Here is an 18,042-nt window from a genome sequence, read left to right as displayed (position 1 = left end):
ACTCAACGAACAAGGAGGAAAGCCTCCAGACATCTTGCTGCAATATGTATAATTTAAGGGCTACTTGGACAGAAACAGTCAAGTACTGCATGCAACTGACAATTAAACAATCTGCCATGACATTTTTTTGAGCTTTTGCAAGCAAACAAACAAAAAGAAAAGAAACCCACAGCAAAACATTTACATGATCCTCAACACAGTGACACAATAGCATGAATTCCAGGATTGTGCTGAAGTATACTGGAAACCATGGGTGGGGGGACCAGTGAACTCCTCCAGACATTTTTGGACTACAACTCCCATAATTCCTGACCATTGGCCATGCTGGATGGGGCTGATGGGAATTGGAGTCCCAGCAACATCTGGGGAGTCAGTCATAGGTTCCCCATTCCTGCTGGAAACCAATGTAGAGATCCTTTACAGTGTCTCTGTGAGTTTCCATTCAAAAAATGGCATGTCTTAGGCAAAAGAGAACTACATGATGGAAGTAAGGTGGGATATTAATGTACAACTCCTGAAAGTACAATGTACAACACCAACTCCTGAAAGTACATTGAAAAACAGAAGGTCGCCTAATAGTAAGAGGAAGAAAAAATAATACAGAAAAATAAATAAACATACTGTATTTTTCTGTGTATAAGACTAGGTTTTTCCCTAAAAAATAATGTCAAAAATTAGGGGGCGTCTTAAACACAGCTACATCTCCCCCCCATTTTCTTAAATCTGAGTCCCCCAAAATAGGGGGCGTCTTATAGATGGAAAAACACGGGGTGTGTGTGGGTGTATGTATGGTTCTGGTACCACTCAGGTGGGCACCATTGCCATTATAAGAGAACAAGGGAGGTGTTCATGGTGAATTCCTGCACCTCTTTTTCTAGAAAAATAGCACTGATAATAACTACGGTATAATTACAGAATAACGTGTCCAATGGATTTTGGTTGATGACAGCCTTCCTCGGGGCATGTCAGACATATTGCCTTGTATTGGGAACTTTTGTGCCAACAGTGAAGGTTATCACTGATGTGTTGGGCATTTTACTTTTTCATTGGGACTGTTACTAAAGGTATTCTTTCAGTGTGGTCTTGAGGGTTTGCTTCCTTTCGTTTTTAGTGCTCTCTTTTCAACTGCAACCCAACAGAATTAATCCAAAATTAAAACTTTTTAATTGGAGGGGAGGGTCTTACAGCGAGTGGGGGTAGAAACAAAAATCTATTGGGGCTAGATGTGACCTGTGGGCTGGAGGTAAGCCACCCCTGCCCTAGGTAAAGTCTATTGATCTCCATAGGTTTAATTTGTTGGATTGTGATCATAACCTTGCTTCACACTCACAGGGAAAAATTAGCAGCCACTGTATTATTTACAAGCTATTTTACTGCATATTTTATTTCCCCTTATTTCTTATTCTGTGTGGATTTTCTCTATGGATTTAAAAAAGAAAATTATCAAACAGATGTGCTTTAGAGATGTCATCCTCACGTGAAAAATTTCCAGGGCACAGACAAAGCGAAACGGGAGTTCTGGATTGTTAATTGATCGTGTTGCAAAGCAGTGAGATTTTATGAACAGTCTCTGGGGGAATCTGTCGAATATACTTCAGTGTGCAATAAATTTACTAAACGATGAAAAGACCAATAGGCTAGGAAAGCTATTGGATGAAACAGGATTTATTTATTTATTTATGTAAACCGTTTCATGAGTTAGGAAGTTCATGAGGCAAAATGGCCAGTTGAAGTATGCACTGCTTTAAAATGAGGTGAATTAATTATGGTTCCCCCAGCATACAATATACCTAATTATGCAAAAGGACTTTAATATAACCATAACAATGCAATGCACAACAATATACTACTTGTTAAAAAAGAAAATTCAGAAACGCACGAAATAAAAATACGAAATGAGAACACAACATATATAACCAAAAAACCAAACAAATTGCTCACAATAACATAATGCAAGAAGGGGTCCCACATATCTGCAAACTTTTCTTTCCTGCGTTCATCCCTCATTAGCTTACGTCTTTGTGTAAGTTTTTCAACCAGGGCAAGAGGCCAGATTTTGGACTACCGTCCCTGAACTGCGTGAAATACTTCCAGAGGCAGCCTATCTTCAGACGAGCAAGAGCAATTGAATGCAAACTTAGGTCTTTGTACAATAAGCCATAGTGAAGCAATAAACATAGTCATTGGTTGCATTTTTTATTAGGACTGGATGTTAAAATATTTTTAAAAAATTATTCTTACTTTCATGACGGAGTTTTTGAATTAGTTGGCAGGTTCATTAGCTTGCTCTTCGCTAAACTTCACTAGCCAGACTAAGGAATCACAACAATTCACTCTTTCCCCCATGCATTTTGTTTTTGGGAAGAAACTTGCTCTATAAACTTAAATGTTAGGGTTCCCCCTTCCCTGCAAGCAATATGCTTAGGATGTGTTCTGAGCAAAATGGTGAGTGAAGCAGAAGAAAGCTCGTTCTGTGACAGCTTATTTGTTCATAAATCTTTTTTCTATTAAGCAAAAGCAGAGAAATCCTCCGAACCATAATTATTTACCTTCTCCTGGAAATTGGGGAATCACAAAGTGTACTTTACACATCTTTGAGCCCCTGAAAAACATCAGAAGAAATTCAGAACAGGCCCAGGGGGCAAACTCCAAGAGGCAACGTTTAGAAGAATTGAAACCTCTGAACCTCACTCTGTGTGTGTGTGTGTGTGTGTGTGTGTGTGTGTGTGTGTGTGTGTGTGTGGACCTTGCTTTTGAAGTCTGATCTGCTGTGGAAGGTCAAAGCCCTGAGAATCACAGCTATATTTTGCATTCATTCCATTCCTCACAGGTCATAGTCACTTCACTTTGGAATACCATGCCTGACGATTACAGGGCTTGACAATATGTGACCTTCAAACCCAGCTTGGAAATACATACTTTTAATGGCATTTCCCATTGCTAGACAGGCATAACTCTGGTTGGCTGCTAGCTTATCTCTAGGAGAGAGCGCTTCAGTCAGAGTATCTATAATCTCAGGACTTATTTTTCGATCTATGAACTGAGCATCAGAATGTAAAAATAAAAATAAAAATTAGAGCCTCTTGTAGCTGCTTAATTCATCTACCTTTTCTCACAGGAAACATTTAATTTAGCGTAAATTTTTAGACTGTGATGTGTATTTTGTGCACGATGTAAATGCTTTTAAAAAAAGGAAAGGAAAGAACCCCACACCCCAGTGTTTTTAATAAGATGTGTAGATCTGAAACTGCTGGGAAAATGGGTCTGATATCCAGATAGAAAACAGCAGGACCACCAATAACTCTGCAGAATACTGACGGGACATCACAGCATGATTTAAAAATCTATGGAGGCCAAGAACTATGATTTGACATGTGTCTCATTACATATATCACAGAAAGAACCACTGGAGCTACAGTGGCTGTTGGGGGGTGGGGAAGCTATTAATTGTCCATTCCACACTGGTTTCCAGGTTCAAATAGAATGTCTTTAACTACTTCTGTTCTTTATTGCTTGGTTCATTTCCCATGCAATAAATCTGACAGGAAAGTTGCTCAGCAAAGGTTTGGAAGAAGACATGGATGCTTTACAACAGGAACATTAAACTATATCTCATCTTCAAATTCAAGTACTAGTCTACAAGTGTTCGTGTCATAACCATTTTTTATTTTATTATATATTTTTTACTATTGGGACATGCAATTTGCATCTTAAATTTTTTCTCCTTAACCCATGGTTGGGGGATGAAATACAGCCACATTATATCCTCCCCCCTCAGCCAATACATTTTGCATAAAACTGCTTCTGTTGAAGGTGTGTGTGTGGGGGGGGAGAGAATCTGAATTGTTCCATAAATTAAAATGTTGGAAATGTATTCTAAAAAAGGGTGAAGATATACCTTCCCCTCCCCTTTTAGTAAAGAAGTGTTTCATCTAATACAAAGGTGAGGAACCTGTTAAGCCCAAGGGCTCCACTCCATCATGAGCAACCTTCTGGAAGGGACTGCAGGCCACTGGTGGGCGGGGCCAGAGACAAAAGAAGGTGGAGCAACAGGTGTGACTCTTACCTTTGCACCAGAGGCTGCATTCAGGTTTTTATGCAGACATCTTTCCATCCAAGCATTAGTAGAGCTCAATAATTCACAAAAACACCTGAGGAGTGCGTGGAGCAGGGTGTCTGAGAGGCAGTCCTTTTTTTTCTAAACAAATGTTTAGGGGTACTCTCATTTTGACTCAAAAAAACCACCATTTTATAGTTCAAATTGGGCAAAACAATACAGTAAATAGACAAAAGTACAAAGAACACACATTACGTCACAGTTCACAGCTCACAGCAACTTCCACACATCCACATTCCACACTGCTTCACACATTAAACGCTCGCTTCCGTCTGAAACTCAGGAAACACAGGGAGAGGAAAGGAAGCCACCATAGGGGGTGGTAACAATGAAACTAGATTCCAACTCTTACTTCACACGTTAAATGCTCGCTTCCATCTGAGACTCAGGAAACACAGGGAGAGGAAAGGAAGCCACCATTGGGGGTGGTAACAACGAAACTAGATTCCAACTCTTACTTCACTCATTAAACGCTCGCTTCCATCTGAGACTCAGGAAACACCGTGACAGGAAATGAGGCTGCCATCAGGGGTAGCAATGGAACTGACGATTCACCATGCTAGAGAAGAAGCTTCTCCCATTAGATTCACAAAATGTTTAGGGCTGCACATACCCCTGTGTCCCCCCCCCCCAGAAAAAAGCACTGCTGAGAGGTATGGCTTAAGGAGGGTCTGTTTTGATGCAGAGTTGCAAGTGCCAGATAGAAAGATGTGGAGGGCCACATTCAGCTCCCAGGCGTGAGATTTCTCTACCCCTAATCTAATACGAAGTGTAAACTAGTGTTAGAGGGTGGACGTGGCAATAGAAAATCCAGACTCAGTCATGAAACTTACTACCGGTAAGAAGCTGGTATAAGATGGCACCCCCTCCCAGAGTCACATACAGAAGCCAGACTGACTGACTTCCTTCAGCACTGGAAAGAGGACAGCATTCTCCACCACATCTGAAGCAACAGACTAGCTTAGGGGGCTCAGAAAAAGCTGTACATGGCACACACAGCAGTGCCCCTATTTCCCATCAGTGAGCATCTGCCAACCAAGGCAGTTGTTACAGTCTGCACAACAGTAGGGACAGAAAAAAAACTCTCTCTACAAAAAAAGCACCACAGTCACTTGAAATAAAGCTTCGTTGGGCATTCAAATAGTTTTCAAATACAGTGGTACCTTGGTTTAAGTACACAATTGGTTCCGGAGGTCTGTACTTAACCTGAAGTGTACTTAACCTGAAGCAAACTTTCCCATTGAAAGTAATGGAAAGTGGATTAATCCATTCCAGACGGGTCTGCGGAGTACTTAAACTGAAAATACTCAAACCGAAGTGTACTTAATCCGAGGTATGACTGTAGTTGCATTTTTCAATAGATGCTCCTGCTGGCTGAGGAAGGAAAGTGGGAATACTTTGACTACTTATATGCTGTGTGTTTATCAAGTGTGAAGGGAACCCAAACCTCTTCCCACAAGTTAATATTTTTCAGGTTAATATAGTTGCAATTGCTGGATGTTCTCTCATGTAAAAATTTTTCCCCAATATGAATCTATCTACCACCCTGCATATGAAAAATGGCATTCCTCCTCCCCTCAAAAGAGGGATAGATTCAATCTATTATCCTCAGGAGTCATTACGGAGCTGATACCTGTGATTGTGACATGTGAGTTCATAAGGTTTGATAAACTCTTCTGAGATGCATCTCCTCTTGAAACATATTGCAGTTTGTGGAAAGATCTTATTATTCTCAAGGAGCACTTCAAGCTTTAGAGAAGTAATCCTATGTAGATAAAAGGCTGAGCCTCTCTTGGTGTTATGTACTGAGCTGAATCCTAGAACAATAGGATTCAGAATCAGCGGGAGCTACCCAATCCAACTCCAGGTGGAAGTGAATCCGCAACCTGATTGGCCTGCGGGAGCAGCCAATCAGGCGGCTGGCAGAAGTGAATCTGCTACCTGATTGGCCTGTAGGAGCAGCCAATCAGGCTGCAGGCAGAAGTCAATCCACAATATAATTGGCCCACAGGTGTAGCCCTGAAGTAGCCAATCACGCAAGGCCCATTGTGTAAATAATGTATATAAGCAGATGGTTTTGGGAAAAGAGCCATTCGTCTTCTCTTCTTCTCCTTGATGAATATGAGCTGAATAAAGAGCATGAAATTCACTCTCGACTCCGAGTATATTTCACTGGCGACGAAGGTGGGATCCTGCTGAGCTGACCGCCACCACGCACTGCACCGCAGCACCGCCACCTGCTGCACCGCTGCATCGCACCGTGCATCCAGGCTTCAGCTCCAGGACCCAAGGAATCCAGAATGGCAACCGACAGCAGCTTCTTGCCATTCAAACCAGCATCAGGAGACTGGGAAGGGTACGCCGCCCGTTTCAACTTCCTCCTGCAAGCGAAAGAAGTCACCAACGATGCCATGAAGAGGGCGACATTCTTCAGCGTCTGTGGAGAGGAGACGTTTGAAATCGCCCGGGCTCTCCTTGCACCTAGAGATGTCGCTACCGTCTCTTACAAAACAATAATGGAACGGCTGAAGGAGCACTTTTCACCACAGCCCTCGGTGGTAGCTTGCCGAAATGCCTTCTACGCAAAGCGGCAAGCCCCGGGGGAAACCATAACTGGGTTTGTGACCTCCCTCCGCCAAGCCGCCCGGTTATGCAACTTCTCAGAGTTGGAGAACATGCTTCGTGACCGCCTCGTCGGTGGCCTGAGGGACGAGATGTTGCAACGACGCCTCTACGCCAAAAAAGACCTCACGTTCCAGATTGCTCTGGAGGAAGCCCTGGCAACCGAAGCCGCCGAGAGGTCAACGCAAGAGGCACGACCGGCCCTGCCATCCCAACCGAGGGTCTACCACGAAGACCTCACCGACGAATCCGAATCTGACAGGGAGGAAGTACACCGAGTACAGCGGCGCACTCAAGCAGCACACACGCCACAGCAGCCTCGACGAGAAGGAGGGAACTGTGCAAGCTGCGGGGAGAACCACGAGAGGAGGACCTGTCGTTTCCGCAACGCAGAGTGCAGGCAGTGCAGAAAATTGGGACACATCGCCCGGGTGTGTCGGGCTCGACTCACCCGTCGACAAGCATCAGATGACCGACCCAGGAGCCCCAGGTCACACGGCACCATGCACCAAGGCAACTCGACGGAGATCACGGACTACCAGGTATTCCAGTTGCCCCATCCCAGCACAGAGAAAATTTATATAGAGGTACAGATAGAGGGAGCCCCATGCCGCATGGAGCTGGACACAGGTTCAACTCTATCCATAATCTCGGCCCGAACATTAAGGGAACTGTGCCCTAATGGGGGTCCCAAACTAAGGCCGGCCCCATTCACCCTCCGGGACTTCCAGAAACGTAAGGTCCCTACAATGGGGGTGGGGACCTTCAGGGTGCAATATCGAGGGTGAAAGCAACAATTGGACTTGCTGGTAGTTAAGGGCCCCTACGTTAGCTTACTGGGACTGGCATGGTTTGGACCTCTGGGGCTAGCCGTTACCGGGGTGAACCGCACTAGCTTACAAGTGGACGTGGACGCCATATGCAAAGAGTTTCCAGGGGTTTTCGATGGGGCATTGGGACGATATACAGGACCCCCCATTGCCCTACAGCTAGACCCCGCTGTACGACCCATCAGGCACAAGGCCCGCCGGGTCCCGTTCGCCCTGAAACCCCGCATAGACGAGGAATTGGACCGGCTCGTGGAGCAAGGAGTGCTGGAGCCGGTGCCCAACGCCCCCTGGGAAACTCCAATTGTCACACCCGTCAAGCCTAACGGTTCGGTCCGCATCTGTGCAGACTACAAATGCACCATAAACAAGGCTCTCACGGCCCATGCATACCCAGTGCCAGTGGTCAGCCATGTCCTCGCCACCCTGGCTGGGTCAAAAATCTTTGGCAAACTGGACTTGGCCCAAGCGTATCAACAGTTGCCTGTGGACGAAGCCACAGCAGAGGCTCAGACGATTGTGACGCACAGAGGGGCATTCAGAGTAAAGCGGCTGCAATTTGGCGTTAGCGTGGCACCAGGCATATTCCAGAATCTAATGGACTCTCTCCTTAAAGGGATTCCTGGCGTCACCCCCTTCTTCCATGATGTACTGATCGCCGGGCCCACACCAGAGGAATTTGAGGACCGCCTCCGCTCCGTCCTGCACCGTTTCCAGACGGCGGGCCTCAAGGTGAAGCGGGAAAAGTGTTTACTGGGAGTGCCGCAGGTGGACTTTCTGGGATTTAAGGTGGACGCAGAAGGGGTCCATCCAACCGGTGACAAGGTACGGGCCATTTGTGAGGCCCCAGCGCCCAAGAGCAAGCCCGAACTTCAGTCATTCTTGGGACTATTGAACTTTTACCATGCCTTCCTTCCCCATAAGGCAGCGGTAGCGGAGCCCCTACACAGACTCCTAGATAAAAGGGCCCCTTGGGTGTGGGGCCAGCGACAAAGGGCCGCATTCCAGGCAGTCAAGGACTTGCTCGTCTCGAACTCGGTCTTGGCACACTTCGACGAGAGGCTGCCAGTGGTGCTGGCATGCGACGCCTCTCCCTATGGCATCGGCGCTGTCCTGGGACACCAACTCCCGGATGGAAGAGAGGTGCCGGTGGCATACTTCTCCCAGACGCTTGCTGCAGCCGAACGAAACTACTCACAGATTGACAAGGAGGGTCTGGCAATCGTGAAGGGCGTAAAAAAATTCCATGATTTCTTGTACGGGCGGCCCTTTACCATAGTGACTGACCACAAGCCGTTGCTTGGCCTGTTTGCCCCCGAGAAGCAGACCCCCCAAGTGTTGTCTCCACGTGTCCTCAGGTGGTCAATTTTCCTTGCCGGCTACCAGTATGCACTAATCCACCGCCCTGGGAAGGCGATGGGCCACGCAGACGCACTCAGCAGGCTACCACTACCAGAAACAGGCCCCGACCCAGCGCCTGCGCAAGAGGTTATGACCCTGGAGCTGCTTCCCGACCGACCCATTCAGGCACAAGAAGTTGCGCACCATTCCACAAAAGATAGGGTCATCTCCCGGGTCCTGGACTGGGTGTGGCGAGGATGGCCCAGCAGCAGCCCCGGGCCAGAATTCGCTGGCTACACAAACCGCAAACATGAACTGTCGGCCCACAAGGGGTGCCTGTTATGGGGAAGCAGGGTTGTTGTTCCCCAGCCCCTCCGCAAAAGGGTCCTCACAGCCCTACACGAGACACACCCAGGGGTAGTGAGGATGAAGGCCCTTGCCAGGAGTTATGTGTGGTGGCCGGGGATTGACAGAGAGATAGAGGCCTGGGTCCAACACTGCCAGACCTGCCAAGAATCCCGCCCGGATCCCCCAAGGGCCCCAGTCCAGCCCTGGGAGTCCGCCCGACATCCATGGTCACGCTTGCACGTGGACTTCGCTGGCCCCTTCCAGGGAAAAACATTCTTCATAGTGGTGGATTCCTACACCAAATGGCTGGAGGTCGCACTGGTACCGTCCACTTCTACGGCGGCAGCCATCCGGGTACTACGTAAGCTGTTTGCAACCCACGGGCTCCCTGACACCCTCGTCTCGGACAATGGAACCGCATTCACGTCAGAGGAGTTCCAGACCTTCACAGCGCAGAACGCCATCCGCCACATCCGCTCAGCACCATTCCACCCTGCCACCAATGGCCAAGCGGAGCGCATGGTGCGGACCACCAAGGACAGCCTCCGCCGCATAACACAAGGGGACTGGGAATACCGCCTTGCCGCATTTCTTCTAGCACAGCACAGCACCCCAAGCACAACGACGGGCCGGAGCCCAGCTGAACTACTCATGGGCCGGCGCCTTGCAACTAGACTGGACCGACTTCACCCCGACAGAGCTCAGGATGAGGTAGTGGTGGGGAAAGGCAGGAACCCCCGGACATTTGTGGCCCAGGACCCAGTGTATGCAAAGAATTTTGGGGCAGGCCCAGCATGGGTACCCGCCACAGTCACCAAGGTGACCGGTCCCGTGTCGTACGAGGTACTAACGGAAGGGGGGCAATGTTGGCGCCGCCACTGCGACCAGCTACGGCGACGATTCCCAGGAGGAACCCGGGAGGAGAGCGGGACAGAGGGGTCCCAAGGGGACAGCAGGGCAGTGAGGCCTGTAGAGCGAGAGGGGTGGGCAGGGGAAGCAGAAGCAGTAGGCACAGAGGGGCGCCCCGAGGCTGGAAGGACACCGGAACCAGAGTCACAACCTAGTGGTTCAGTGGCGCCAGACCAGACAGCCCCGGCACAGCCAGCAGCCTCGGAACACGAGCCAGAACCAGAACCCCTGACCAAGGAACACCCCAGGCCACAACGCACACGGAGGCGGCCAGCAGACCTTGGGGACTACGAATGCAACTTCCCGGGCAGGACTGGAACTTAGAGGGGAGGGGTGTTATGTACTGAGCTGAATCCTAGAACAATAGGATTCAGAATCAGCGGGAGCTACCCAATCCAACTCCAGGTGGAAGTGAATCCGCAACCTGATTGGCCTGCGGGAGCAGCCAATCAGGCGGCTGGCAGAAGTGAATCTGCTACCTGATTGGCCTGTAGGAGCAGCCAATCAGGCTGCAGGCAGAAGTCAATCCACAATATAATTGGCCCACAGGTGTAGCCCTGAAGTAGCCAATCACGCAAGGCCCATTGTGTAAATAATGTATATAAGCAGATGGTTTTGGGAAAAGAGCCATTCGTCTTCTCTTCTTCTCCTTGATGAATATGAGCTGAATAAAGAGCATGAAATTCACTCTCGACTCCGAGTATATTTCACTTACCAATTATTTCAAGGGTTGACTGTCATTTGTTCCATAACCAGGAGGCGGCAAGAATTCAAGTGATGTAGTTTATGATGTCACATTTGCTATAATCCTGCCTCTGAAACAAATCACTATAAAAGGGAATGAAAACATGATAACTGAAAATTTCATTAGCAATATGCTATGTACATGATCAGGGACGCAGGTGGCGCTGTGGGTTAAACCACAGAGCCTAGAGCTTGCCGATCAGAAGGTCGGCGGTTCGAATCCCTGCGACGGGGTGAGTTCCCATTGCTCAGTCCCAGCTCCTGCCAACCTAGCAGTTCGAAAGCACCTCAAAGTGCAAGTAGATAAATAGGTACCGCTACAGCGGGAAGGTAAACGGCATTTCCGTGTGCTGCTCTGGTTTGCCAGAAGCGGCTTTGTCATGCTGGCCACATGACCTGGAAGCTGTATGCCGGCTCCCTCGGCCAATAATGCGAGATGAGCGCCGCAACCCCAGAGTCGGTCACGACTGGACCTAATGGTCAGGGGTCCCTTTACCTTTACCTTTTTATGTACATGATTTATCAGAATATTTATGTTTATTTATTTTTAAATCTGTCTTGTGTATTTCTCCAAAGAGAGTCTAAGCAGCTAACAAACTGTAAGAAAAGCAGAATGAAAGAAACAAAATTATCTAAACACCTCCATACATTCAAATTAATAAATTAACAATATCCAACCCATTGAAGAAATCCCAGCAGTACAAAAATAACACAGAGCTGAGTAAGCAAAAAATACAGTTTATCAAATACCTTTTCACTATTTATTTCTTAAAACTGAAGATGATGATGTAAACAACCCATGTTCTTCATTCAGTCACAGTCACAGCCGTTTTGTTTCATTTAAAAAAAAAAATCCATTGATTTATACATCTTACCTACTTTTTGCAGTTGTATTCATATATATATATATATATATATATATATATATATATATATATATATATATATGCCTGGTGCAATGGTGCTATTAGGTAGTGTAAGGGGGAGGGATTATAGAGAAACCCCCCCCCCCCCGTCTCCCAGCAGTCATGAGAGTGAAGGGTCTGATGGAGGGAGTCAGGAAGCGGAGAGTGAGTGCCAGGTCTCTGGCAACATCCAAGAGCCCCGGCTCCATAAGCAGGAAGAGAGGGAGGCAGAAAGAGAGGACAGGATTAGGTCAGACAGAAGACCCGTCTCTCCCCCCCCCCCCCCCGATGCAGGAGTTGAGGAGGAGGAGAAAAGGGAGGCACTTCTCAGTTCCGAGGTTTTTATGTTGGTCCAGAACGCGGAAGGCGCCAGTGCAGGAATCTGACTCGAGCGGGTAGACATGGAATCTGCAGTTCGTTACACTGTAAATAATGTGCACGTGGATGGTCGTTACTCAAGAGTAGTCACCACATCCCTGACAGGTAGGTACAGTGCTATTTTTCTAGAAAAAGAGGTACCGGAACTCATTATTGAACACCTCCCTTATTCTCTTAAAACGGCAATGACAGCCACCTGAGAGGTGCCATAACTGAGTTCCTGTGAGTTCCCCCTGAAAAATAGCCCTGGGTAGGTACAACAACAGAAATGGTCACACCCCTTCACTTTCTGAGGATGAGGGATTCGGAGCAGATGACAATCAGAGTTTGCAGTGAGGAACATATGGAAGAAGGGAACCCATTCTAAAAATATAGGCTGAACAACATAGTTCCTTGATTCACATTTGTGCAAATAAAAGGAACAATTGACTACTACAGAACCAGCCTTTTGCCCTTCAGTTGTTTCTGGACTACAACTCCCATCAGCCCAGCCAGCACAGTCATTGGTTAGGGGTGATGGACATTGTAGTCATAGAATCATAAAACTGTAGAGTTGGAAGGGACCCCAAAGGTTCAACCCTATGCAATGCAGAAATATCCATGACAGATGACCATCCGACCTCTGCTTAAAAACCTTACAAGCCTCCAAGGAAGGAGAGTCCACAACCTCCTAGGGAAGACCACTACCAGGTTGGGGAAGGCTGATATAAAATGTGTTTGCTGCAACCAGGCGATCTGCAACACTCTCTTTTCATAATTGAGCTCTTTGGTCACTGCAGAACCTGAGTACATATACAGTTGTTTGCAGAACTTTCCCGAAGTTCATTGCTACAGAAAGAGAGATGCAAAGTTTCTTAAGGAACTTGTTAACAAGCTTGTTTGAACAACAGAAGGGAAACAGATCACAAGGCTGTATACAGCAATCATTTTAAGTTGGCCAGAGTCACTCCACTTACTTCTTAGGGAGTTTGTGTAATGGATACATGTCTGAACTCTCAAGTGGAATTTCTTAACAGAACTCTGTTGACAGGCTGTGAAAAATATGAAACTGAACTTCCATTAAGCACTTAACTTCAAAGGAGAACAGAAATGTTGCTAAAGCTTTCACACAAAGCAGAATGTATTTTATTTATTCCTGAAAGGTGTGGACATTGTTGTAAGTCACTGAAGGACTGTGATCCGATATTTGTTGAGAGTAAAAGATGTCGAGCTTTATGCCTCCTGGGTGTCTTCGCCATCAACGTATCCACCAGCGTAACACCATACTGAAGGCTTCTCGCTTATCATCTTAGAAGCATGAATTAGAAGCAGGCTGAAGATGAGTCTACTCAGCAGCCCAAAAACTGAAAAGGCATGAAGGACAGTGATTCTTAGAAGACAGATTCTGACACTCAAAGAAAGAGTCGTTTATTTCATTTAAGTTTTAATCTTGCAGCTGTTCAAAGGAGTAAAGTAGATTGTCCCCCAGGATAACCTGAACAAACTGCACAGTCAAGAAAAGTACTTGGCTCCTTTGTAGCAGAGTTTCTTGTCATATGATGGCAAATTTCTCACCAAGGCTGCAATCCAATGCCCTCTTACCTGGGAGAAAAAATGGACTAAGGTGTCCGTTTTGGTTTCTCATTTTTCTCAGTTCAAATATATGCATAACAGTGAAACTTTTAGTTACAGGTAGGTAGCCGTGTTGGTCTGAGTCGAAGCAAAATAAAAAAATTCCTTCAGTAGCACCTTAAAGACCAACTAAGTTTTTATTTTGGTATGAGCTTTCGTGTGCATGCACACTTCGTCAGATACACTGAAACAGAATCCTGAAACAGGGTTTGGTGGATTCTGTTTCAGTGTATCTGACGAAGTGTGCATGCACACGAAAGCTCATACCAAAATAAAAACTTAGTTGGTCTTTAAGGTGCTACTGAGTGAAACTTTTGTTCTTTGTATATATAACAAAAACAAAGTAGTACCAAAGCATTACAATTAGTATGTTTCAAGCAAAAAACTATGGTCCATCTGACAGTTTAAGATCATTTTCCCCCTTGAGTCCCGTTAGGGAAAAGTCAGGGTATATCTGAAGAAGTAATACTAATACTAACACTAATACTTTTCTTTTAAGTACAAGTTGTAACCTAGAAAGACATTTATGTACTTCTATTATCCTAAAGTGTTGTTTACTTATCTAGTAAAAATTAACCATTTACTCATCTGATTCTGTACAAGCAACGGCCATTTTGCACATGTTCAAACACAGAAGTGGCTGGGAAAGGGGGGGCGTTATGGGGGTAGGGTGGGGCAGGATGATACAGGGTGGAACAGGACTCGGTGGGCTTATAGGCACCCCTTTGCAGTTCAATGGAAACTGAGTCTGCTCAGTGGCCAGGGAATGGTGTCTGACTATAAAGGGCAGGGTGTATGTGTGAAAAAAATTAATGGGAAGGCAAATGGAATGGAGTAGACTGAAGAGAAACATTTCACACTGCAGCTTTTTGTTGCAGACTCCACTTTTAATAACACAATAATAAGCCAGATATTAAGTGTTTGAGAATTCTAGTTTAAATGAAGTCAATTTGCATGAATTATAAGTAAAGGATTTTCATGGTGATTGTGCTTTGATCCTAATAACATTAAATGTTGAGAGGGAGAAAGCAGTTTCTGTATTCAAATCACATCCTCCACAGCTTACCATAACCTTAGAAAATGTTAGGATCTGCTGATTGTATCTAATCTATTAATCTTCAACTCGCTAGAAGATTTTTAAATATGAAGAACCACTTCTTTCATGTTCACCATCATAAGATGGTGAACTCTTGCTCCCAAGAACTCTTGTTCCTCAGAAATATCTCATGAGACACTTCAGAGAGGAAATAAACAGTCACCTTCCTGCTAAACACTAGGACAAGTCACAGTTCATAAGACTGTTTCTGAAGAGCAGATTTCTAACACGGGGGGCCAGGCAGTAGGAATGAAGCCAGCACATCAGCTCTCTCCAAGCTGGAAATGAAGCTATTGGTGGCAAAGTAGGAGATCACGAGGAATGCTTCCAATATATTGATTAAGAAATTTATATCTCGCCTTTAAGGACAGGTGCTCTCACAAGGCAGAGCACAGAACACACGCACCCCAACCACAATTTCAAATACAGTCATACCTCAGGTTAAGTACGCTTCAGGTTAAGTACTCCGCGGACCCATCTGGAACGGATTAATCCACTTTCCATTACTTTCAATGGGAAAGCTCACTTCAGGTTAAGTACGCTTCAGGTTAAGTATGGACTTCCAGAACCAATTAAGTATTTAACCTGAGGTACCACTGTACATTGATTATTGCCTTCATTTTATGGATCAATGGTCTCATTAGACAGTAAAATTCGTGTAAAATTGCTGTTTTAGGGGGTGTTTTTCATCGTCTGGAACAGATTAATCCACTTTCCATTATGTTCAATGGGAAAGCTCGCTTCAGGTTAAGTACGCTTCAGGTTAAGTATGGACTTCCAGAACCAATTAAGTACTTAAGCTGAGGTACCACTGTATATAATTGCACCCTTTAAAATGCAGTAAACATAGCTGCCAAGTTATCCCTTTTTTTAAGGGATTTTCCCTTACGCTGAATAGGCTTCCTCGCGAGAAAAGGGAAAACTTGGCAGCTATGGCAGTAAAAATACCAGCAAGATGCAGCAACTGATGCGAATTAATAAAAAGCAGTGCTTGAGAGTCCTGCCCAGCACTGTTTACCATCCCATTTCCCTCAGGTGCCTGAAGGAGATTCAGTGCTGTTCACCTATACAGGAAATTCAATTCCCTGCCAGGTACCTTTCCTATTCATTGACTTCAGTTTCTCTCGTCTCACCCAGCTACGGTAAATCCTGGCAAAGGATGAGCTGCCTTTGCTTAAGCTGCCTTTGTACTTAAGCAAATTCAAAGCATGAGTCACATACCTTGAGTCAGCTAAATGCCTTCCTGCGAAGCGGGGAGGAGAGCTGCAAAACAGAAGGTTTTCACCTGACCTTTATCGGAGTCATTTTTTAAAGTGCTGTTTTGTCCTTGATTTGGTGATGTGCTGAAGATATTGCTTTTTTTCCCCCCAGTGGGAGAAATAGCCTTTTTTCCAGTGGGAGAAATGACTGTTATCATTGGTGTTAAAAGGAGTGCAAACTTTGTTGCCTGCTTAAGGAATTCCATCAGACACAGCTGCCCTCCGTGAAGACTACCAGAGAAATTGGGACTAAAGCACTGGCAGGAAAGGGGCAGCATTTACTGGTCTGTTTGAATTCCATGTGCAAGACCTGCTTTTATTAGTTTACAAGGGAGTCAGTGGAGAAACAACCCATCAGTGTTGCAGGATACCTATTAAGGTATCCTATATTAGATAAAGTGGGGGGGGGGGGAAATGCACCAGGACTATGGAACTTTTTCTCACGATAATCTGGTTTACTCCTCATGGAATCAAACAGTCCAGAAATCTCATGAAAACAATATCTGTACTTTAGCTCCTGTAAGCACATTACTAGAAATAGATTTTCTGCAGTTCCCCCCTTAACACAGCTGTTTAAACCATAGGCTTAAATAAGATTATGCTGTTTGCGTATTAAACCTGAAAGGAAAACCTATTTCAGTCATCGGTAGGCTCCAAAGGAAGAGTGGGGGAGGATCGTCTGCCAAACACATCTTTATCTTAATACAATGGACACTGCCCACATTACTGGAATGCTCTCAGAACAAAATGAGTACCAAAGCAACACTGAAATTATATTTGCCATAGTAGCTTTCTATGGAAAAAATACAATTTAGTCTCCCTTTTTCTCTGACTTATTGTAACTATGGAATCTATCTGTCCATGAACTGTGCCACATTAGTAGTGTTGTCCAATGTACATCTACTTAGAACTAAGTCTCATTGAATTCAATAGGGTTTACTCTCAAGTAAGTCTGTTAATAGGATTGCAACCAGAAAAGATGAAGGAAACTTTGAACAAAGGCTGTTGAGCTATTCTTTGATCACATGGAGATTGCCCATATACGGTAATAGCAGAATCCTGGTTATGTCATTAATTATCTCAAGAATATCAGCTGGATGACATCTTTTCACATGCTCTACATTATCAGAACAGCTTTATAATGCAAATACGTCCATATTTTCCTGGACATTACCAGCATGTCAAAGGCGGAATGGACGTCCAGGAGGATTTCCAAAAAGCAGCACTCAACAACTTGGTGGGGGTTGTCTAAAAAACAACAACACCTCAACAATTTTGGGGTCTTGTACTTTTTGAAATATGGCAACCCTACCTTAGAGGTAAGTTTCTCATTGTGTTCAGTGGGGCTTATTGCTAGATAAGTGTGTACAAAACAGCATATTTTGTTTGACCGGATATAACATGTTCCTCAAGAAACTATAAAATGCCAGTTTTGAAGAAAAAGCTTACTATGTGTATGATCTCTTACTGCCCCTCGATATAGTAATGTGCTTTGGCCAGTGAGACTCTGGCTCAAATCTCTGCTGAGCCACAAAGTTTACTGGGTGACTTTTGAGCCAGCAACTATGGTTCATCCCAACCTACCTCTCAAGGCCATTGTGAGAATAAAAGGGGGTGGAGTGTGATCATGCACCCCAGCTTGAACCATTTGGAAGAATTGGAAGACTAAATGGTAATAAGCAGTAAAACTACTGTCAAGAGGATAATTATACAGACCAATGTTCTTATGGATTAACAGCATCTAACTGTCCCTCTCTGTACATTTTCAGGAAGCGATGGAATGTGGAACAAGAGTGAGAGGAATTATTTTATTCCGATGAAAGTCGCCATGATAGGCATCAAAATGTCAGGAACCTTCTCAGCAGTGATCTCGGAACTTTGAGGG

Source organism: Zootoca vivipara, chromosome 5, assembly GCF_965207765.1.
Source record: "Zootoca vivipara chromosome 5, rZooViv2.hap1.1, whole genome shotgun sequence".
Lineage (NCBI taxonomy): Eukaryota > Metazoa > Chordata > Lepidosauria > Squamata > Lacertidae > Zootoca > Zootoca vivipara.
This window is presented reverse-complemented; position numbering follows the sequence as displayed.